Source organism: Chlorocebus sabaeus, chromosome 4 (assembly GCF_047675955.1).
Source record: "Chlorocebus sabaeus isolate Y175 chromosome 4, mChlSab1.0.hap1, whole genome shotgun sequence".
NCBI classification, from domain to species: Eukaryota; Metazoa; Chordata; class Mammalia; order Primates; family Cercopithecidae; genus Chlorocebus; species Chlorocebus sabaeus.
In genome coordinates, this window is record NC_132907.1 from 28,586,981 (window position 1) to 28,594,726 (window position 7,746).

The 7,746-nt window shown below is 42.3% G+C and overlaps 1 pseudogene; it reads right to left on the bottom strand.

Annotated features, from left to right (window-relative positions):
- Positions 1 to 2,241: 2,241 nt before the first annotated feature.
- Positions 2,242 to 2,790, bottom strand: LOC103222507 (peptidyl-prolyl cis-trans isomerase A pseudogene; annotated as a pseudogene).
- Between the last annotated feature and the right edge of the window lie 4,956 nt (positions 2,791 to 7,746).

Sequence of the window (7,746 nt, forward strand, 5' to 3'; positions counted from 1 at the left end):
AAAGATGTTTAAGAAAACAAATATATAAAACTTCTCATTACACTTAGCATAAAACCCAAACTGAAACTCCTTACCATGGCCCACAAAGTTCTACATGATTGGCTTCTTCCTACCTCTCGGACCCTGTCTCCTACCAGCCTTGTCTTTGTTCACTGCGTTCCAGCTACACTGGTCTGTTTTTGTGCCCCTTGTACATGCCAAGTTCATTGCTGTCTCAAGGGGCTTATTCCTCTGCGAGGGTTATCCTTTCCCAATCCTCTTTTGTCTTCTTCTCAACATTCAGGTCTCAATCCAGAGAATTTCCCCAACTCCACCCACACGAAAGCAGCAGCCCGTCTCCCACTGCAACTCAAGTCATCCCCTGCGACTTGACTTATTTTATCCTCTTCATGGCAATCTCCCATACCTAAAATTATCTTTATGGCTATGTCCTTACATGTTTACCACCACCCATCTCCCTCTGCTAGCCCATAAATTCCCCATTGAGGGACTTACCTCCCTTTTTAAAAGACGTGTTCAGAACAGCGAAGTTCTGACACACAGAAAGTCCTCACTAAGTGAGACAGACTGACTAACTTGCTACATGTTCTTGGATGTTTTCTTTAATCCTCTGAGCCTCAAATTATTCTTCTGTAAAAAAAAATATATAATAATTATATCTCTTTCTCACCTCATGGGACTGTTTGTGAAGCTTGCATCAGAATTATGTGAAATCTGTCTGTACACAAAGCTAGCTGTTACTACTTTTATGAGAGGATTACATTGTGATTCCTTTGGACCGTCCTTCTGTTTACATATTTCAGGGTCAAAAAACTGTCAATGAATGGCTGAGTTGTACACTCTCTGTATGCCAGAATAAGGGAGACAAAGCGAGCACAACCAGCTGTTCTACATGGGTATGCGAGGAAACCAGTGCTCTACTGATGCATAGGACAAATAATACCTTTCCTGTCCCCCAATTGCATAGATGAAGGAAGACCATATATAGTCTCTCATAGGAAACCCAGCTATTCTTCTGGTGACAATGATGAATCTTTAGGGAAGTCCATCTGTTTTTTGTCCTTTGCCCTTGCCATGGAAGGGAGGACAAGGATGCAGTACTAGCCACACTTGATGTCCATGTAAAAGCCAAAATTCCAAGTGGAAGAAACTGAACTTCAAAACTGGTTCATTTCATATAAGCCACTAAATGGATATCAGAGAGTAATAGCTTTTCTCTGTCACTTAACTAAGCTGCTGAATCTGAACTTGTTCCTAAATTTTCCTTCCCTTCCTTCCTTCCTTCCTTCCTTCCTTCCTTCCTTCCTTCCTTCCTTCCTTCCTCTCTCCCTCCCTCCTTTTTCTCCTCCCTCCCTCCCTTTTCTCCTCCCTCCCTCCCTCCCTTTTCTCCTCCCTTCCTTTTCTCTTTCCTCCCTCCCTCCTTCCTCCCTCCCTCCTTCCCTTCCTTCTTTCCTTCCCCTTCCTTCCTTCCTTCCTTCCTTCCTTCCTTCCTTCCTTCCTTCCTTCCTTCCTTCCTTCCTTCCTTCCTTTTCCTCCCTCCCTCCCTTTCCATCTTTCCTTCCTCTTCCTCTTTCTCTTTTTCTCTTTTATTTTTGCTTTTGTTTTTTAAAATGTGTGATTTTGCTAAATGTCCTCTTGAGAATTATTCTGACAGTAATCCAAATATTTCTTTCTTTCAAACTAAAATACAGTTTCCCAACTGGCTCAATATTTTTAACTTTAATCCCTTTGTAAATTTTTTAATGCAACAAGACTTTCTTGTGCTTAAAATTGTCATTTTCTTTTTGCCCTCTAACTTGAATGTTAGTTTTTCCAGGAACCCAATACTTTGTTCAAAATAATTTTTTCTTAAAACTTTGATTCCTTAGTGCCTGTCAGTCTTCAGTGTTTTTGATGAGAAGTCTGATGCCAAACTGATTCTCCTGTTTAAGTAATCTTTTTTCCCCCTCTCTCTCTAGAAACTTTCTCTTCATCCTTAGTGTCTAAAATTTCATCTAGATGTGTCTATTCCAACCTGCTTAGCATTTTGTGGGTACTTTTAATCTGAAAACATGTCATTGTTCAGCTCTGGGAATTTTTCTTTCTGCTATTTAGTTTTTATTTCATAATCATAAACTTAATTCAACTCTGCAATCTAACTAGTCATGGAAGGGAACAAGGAAAACATGGAACCCAAAGGGAATTGCAGCGAGAGCCCAAAGATTCTAGGATACTGTGAGCAAATGGGGTGGAGGGGTGCTCTCCTGAACTACAGAAGGAATGGTCTGGTGGTGAAGATAAAACACACATCAAATTTATTAGAGTTGTCCACAGTCAGCAATGGTGATCTTCTTGCTGGTCTTGCCATTCCTGGACCCAAAGAGCTCTATGGCCTCCAAAATATTCATGCCTTCTTTCACCTTGCCAAAGACCACATGCATGCCAACCAACCAGTCAGTCTTGGCATTGCAGATGAAAAACTGGGAACCATTTGTGTTGGGTCCAGCATTTGCCACAGACAAGATGCCAAGACCTGTATGCTTTAGGATGAAGTTCTTATCATCAAATTTCTCCCTGTAGACGGACTTGCCACCAGTGCCATTATGGCATGTGAAGTCACCACCCTGACACATAAACCTTGATAATTCTGTGAAAACAAGAACCCTTATAACCAAATCATTTCTCTCCAGTGCTCAAAGCATGAAAGTTTTCTGCTGTCTTTGGAAACTTGTCTGCGAACAGCTCGAAGGAGACACAGCCCAAGGGCTCGCCGTCCACTGGAATGTGGAGGAACATGGTGGGGTTCACCATGGCTGAGAGTACAAGGCTCCTCACAGCTGCGGCTTCCGCCAGGAATTTTTCTTGAATTTTTTTTTTTTTTTGCGCCTGCCATTTTTAGTATTCTCCTATTCTGGAGTTCCTCCTAAAACATTCTCATTCCCTTACTAACGTATTTTTTTCTGCATTATTTGGGCTATGGTTTCCTCTGCCAATGTGATCACATCAACTTTGCTCTTTCAAGGTTTCCTCAAATTTTCTGATATGCTAATGGCACAATATTTCTTTTCCAGAGCTGACTCCTGTGAGTGTGTGTGTGTGTTTTAAGTTGTTTCTTGGGATCAGAGTTCTTAAATAAACTTTAGCATACACCATGGGGCTTGTTAAAACACAACTGCCCAGCCTCTCCTCAGAGTTTCCGATCCATTACGTGTAAGGTAGGCATTTCTGATGAGTTCCAAGATGCTGCTGATGCTGCTGGTTCAGAGACCATTTTGAGATAACCAGTGATAATCTCTGCCACATCTCCTGTAGCTCAGCCTTGCATAGTTTGTACATGGTAAGTAGACGTTTATTTGCCAATTGGCTCACTTAATGCAGAAGTTTCCCAAAGATCTCAGACAGTCTGAGAACTCTAAAATAAGATTTCAAAAAGCAAGCCAGTCATCAGACATTCAGCATCGCTCATTTTGATAAATGGAAACCAGATCATTTTATTATCATTCTGAAATTGTATATAAAAATACACTTTGCAGTTTGGAGAGAAGATAAGTCAGAACTAATTTCTCACTGTACCAATTACTGACTATCTGTCTACCCATTACATTTCAGGGAAAATATAAATTTGGAGAAAGATGTGGCATAGACTGCTTACTCACTCTCTGCACAAAATTATCTACGTGAGAAGTTTTCTCCTTGGGTCACTTCAGCATTATACAATTTTGTTTTAGTTCCATCTGTGTTGCAGCAAAGCTGAAAATCAAAAAGATCATTTAAAATTATGTGTGATAAAAAGATCCTTATTAATTCAAATATTTGCAATGGGAAACAGCCAATTAATGTGATTTCGTATTTAAGCAATAAGCCGAAAATTGTGCTTTCCTATGTGTGATGCAGAATCTAATTTTTGACACAATATAGATGCTTTGAAATGTTTTAAATCATGATGGAAAATTTCAGGAAAGTAAATCCTAAGTGTGACCCTGCTAGGGATTTGCTAGCTATACCTGGGAAAATCACTTGCTTTCTATTTCTGTTTCTATATTTCTGATATAGGAACAGCAGTTTTTCTTGTGCATAACATGTTTACTGAGAATGTATTTAATTTTTAAGCAACATACTCCCCCCAGGTTCTTGACTGAAAGATGCTAGATTCCTCACCAGAACAGGTTGTCCCCTTTCATCAAGGGTGCAGCTTTTGAAGGTGTAGGAACCCACGGAGGTAAAGGGAAGGTGTCACCAGTCCAGCTGGCTTACTTTACATCCAATTCCTGAGCCAGTAATGATCACCGGTATCAGAGATCGTCAAGAAATGCCTCTTTGAAAAGATTTAAAATATAATATTCAATGCTGGCCTGAGCCCAATGTTAATAGGAATGAAACCTGATACATCACTTCTGGAAAGCAGTTTGGCAGGAAGCGTCAAGCGCCGTAGAAATTCACTTCCTTTAATTTAGTAATCTCCTTTCTAGGAATCCATTCCCAGGAAATGTCAGAGATACTGACAAACGTTTGTATGAACAGAGAGTTGCTGCAGCACTGTTTGTGACAGAGACAAACGGAAAACATCCTAAGTTGTTAATAATAGAAGGAAAGTTAAATAAATAATGGTTCATCAGAATTTCTTCCAAATTACTTGGGAAGAATCTCCCACAACATAGTAAACTGCTCTTGCCATGATGTTCAGTATGGCGGGAAACCAATAAAACCATATGATCCTATGCTGGAATGTGCTGTGTCAACTTGGTTAAGGTGGAAGCTGTGGGTCCCAGAGTTCTTCTGTTCCCTATATGGGCTAAGGCTGGCTCAAGAGGAGCTTGTTGAAATTTAGAGATGACCAAGTGGCCATTGCTTTCTGCAGTTATTTTCCGTCTGATGTAGTAAGGACAGACAAAGGAGTGTCTAGTGGGGTCCAGCTCTCCTCCACTCTGTGTCCAGGTCTTCTTGTTTCTAGCCCTGCTGACCAACAAACAGTGGTCCCAGGCCCAGCACCAGATGCCTGCAGATCCTTAGAGCACATAACTACAGAGGCAGCAGCTTTCAACAGACGTCTCCAGAGATGCTCCCGTGGTGGTCTCCCTTTGTGGCTGGATATGTGCATTTGTTTCCTAGGGTTCTTACAACAAATGACCACAAACTTGGTGGCCTAAAACAATGCACACTTATTTTCTTACAGTTCTGGAGTCTGGATGTCTGAAATCAGTTTCTCTGGGCTAACGGCAAGGTGTCAGCAGGGCTGGTATCTTCTGGAGGCTCTAGGGGAGAATTCATTCCCTTGCTTTTTCTAAGTTCTGGAGGCCACCTGCATGTGTTGGCTCAGGCCCCCACCCTCGTGTGGCTCCAGTCGTCATCACATTTCCTACTACTGTAGTCACATCCTTCTGCCTCCCTCTTATAAGGATGCTTGTTGTCACATTGGGCCCACCTGGATAATCCAGGAGGGAGCGCCTGGCTTCTCAGATGACTGACAAATGACTGCTGTCTTCCTCTAATTTTCTCATCTTGGGTCTTCACTTCTCTCTTCCCACAATTGTGAGGCCCAATTCCTGTAAGTCCCATAACATAGTAACTCAGCTCCCCCTGCCTCATTTTGAACTTTAATTGATAAAAATTCCAATGAGGGATAATAAAATGTACTCTTATACATTAAAAAAAAAACAAAACAAAACCTGAAAGGATTATACCAATATGTTAACAGCACAAATCTCTGGGTGGTAGGAATATAACTGAAGAGAGGAAGAGGTGGAAGATACAGGACAGACAGAGGAACCTGAAAGAGCAAGATCCAGAGCATCCGAAATAAAAATGGTATATCCCAGAGGAGAGACAATGCAATAGAAGGAAGCAGGAAAGGACAGGTATGGAAGCCGCTGCATTTGCAGGTGTGGTGGTAGGAAGTTAAGGGATTTCCTGTCGTGGCTTCTACTTTCTGTATAGGTTGAAAGGTAAGTTCACATGTTAAGATGCAGGAGGAATGGCTGGGCCTGGCATTTGGGGAGAAAGAAGAGCATTTGGAAAGGCAGGGGAGAGGCTGCTGACAGGAGGAGGGCCATGATCCTTTGCATGGTGTTGAAAGCTCATCTGGGCAGCACCACTGACCCGTGACTTTCTCTCAGCACATTCAGTAGCCTGGGTGCAGGGAAGAGAAGGCAGAGAGTAGAGCCATCCAGATTTGGGGTTTGCCAGCCAGGAAAGAAGGGAAGGAAGTTGAGGTCTCTAGCGTAATGTATCTCCCTGCTTCTCCAGGATTTAGATGAGGAAATAGAAGCCCAGGGAGTTGAAGTGACTTCCCCAAAGCCATAGGACTGGTGGAGTCATCACTGGAACTAATCCCAGGTCTCCTGACCAAAAAGCAGGGCTGTTCTGCTACAGCAGAGTGTGGGGTTCCTCAAAGAGTGGTCTCCTTACCAAGTCAGAATTACCTGGAGCAGGGGAGGGTACCTTCTGTTAAAACGCAGATTCCTAGGCCCTGGCCCAGCTCTCCTGACTCAGAAACACACGACGAGTGGCCCAGGAGTTGAACAAGCATCTCCAGTGATTCTGAAGCACACTAAGGTTTAAGAGCTGGAAGAGGGCAGAGTGCCTGTCTTACGGATGAAATACAACAGCACAATTATGGTGGGGAGGGCCAGGGAGGAAGGGGATACACATAGTTCAATGTGGAAAGGCAAAATATGTAAAATTGTCAAGTAAAAGAGGAGGGGAAGGCAGTTTAGGGCATAGTGAAGGTTAATAGATACCAAATGGGAGGCAGGTCTGCAAGGATAGAGGTAGCTTATGTCAAGAAATGGACTGGAGCTAAAGGAGAACCAAAGACAACTCCTACCCTTTTGCCATGGCATTTTGTTTCTACTCCTGGTAAAGATTCAAAGTGTTCAGAATCCAAGCAATATTCATGCTTCTAAGGAAATGTGTTTCTAAGGAAGTGTTAATGAAATTCAATATCCTCTCAGTTTTCCTACTAACTAAATATCAAAAGCAAAAGGAACTACCATAGACTCAATGGGTTCTAACTCCAGACCTAGAGTTAGGATAGGCAGGGCTCCTTGACTCCAGTATTGCCAGTAATGAAATGTTGTGTGCCCTCAGCTGGCAGGGAGACTGTAACTGATTCAAAAATAACAAGGTCCAAAACCCACGCCAATTGGTAGAAAGAACAGATGTACCTCCCTGAGGAAGTAAGACTTCTGAGATTTGCATTTTAAGATGTCTAAGCTAGAAGGTGATTTCATGCAGTAGAGATTTGAAAGGAAAAGCTATCTTGGTCTCTACAGCAAATTTACCAAAAATATGTATAATTAGACTGATATATCTAAAACTCATTTCTACCTACAAAACATTCTGGACCCACAGGCTGTGGCCAAGGTGGAATAGTATTCTCCCCTCTTTCTCATCCCCTCACTGGCCAGTCACCAAATCCAATCCAAGTAACCATCTAGTCCATCATCTCTTTCAGTTCTCCATGACCCTTGCCTAAGTTCACACTGCCATCTTCTCTTCCCTGGTTTATTACATTAGCATCCCCTTGGTCTTCCTGCCTCCAGTCTTTTTCTTCCAATTCATCCTCCAAAAATCTAATCTTGTCTCAGTCCTGTTCAAAGTCCTTTATTATCCCCTCTTCTTCCATTGACTTCAGGATAAAGCCTGGACTCCTTATTGAACATGTAAGGTTCTCCACTGTCATACCCCTGCTTACTCTTCCACCCCCTTCCATCCTACTTCTAGGCTTCCCTCTTCAATGCAGGATGGGAAAAACTAACCCAACTTTCC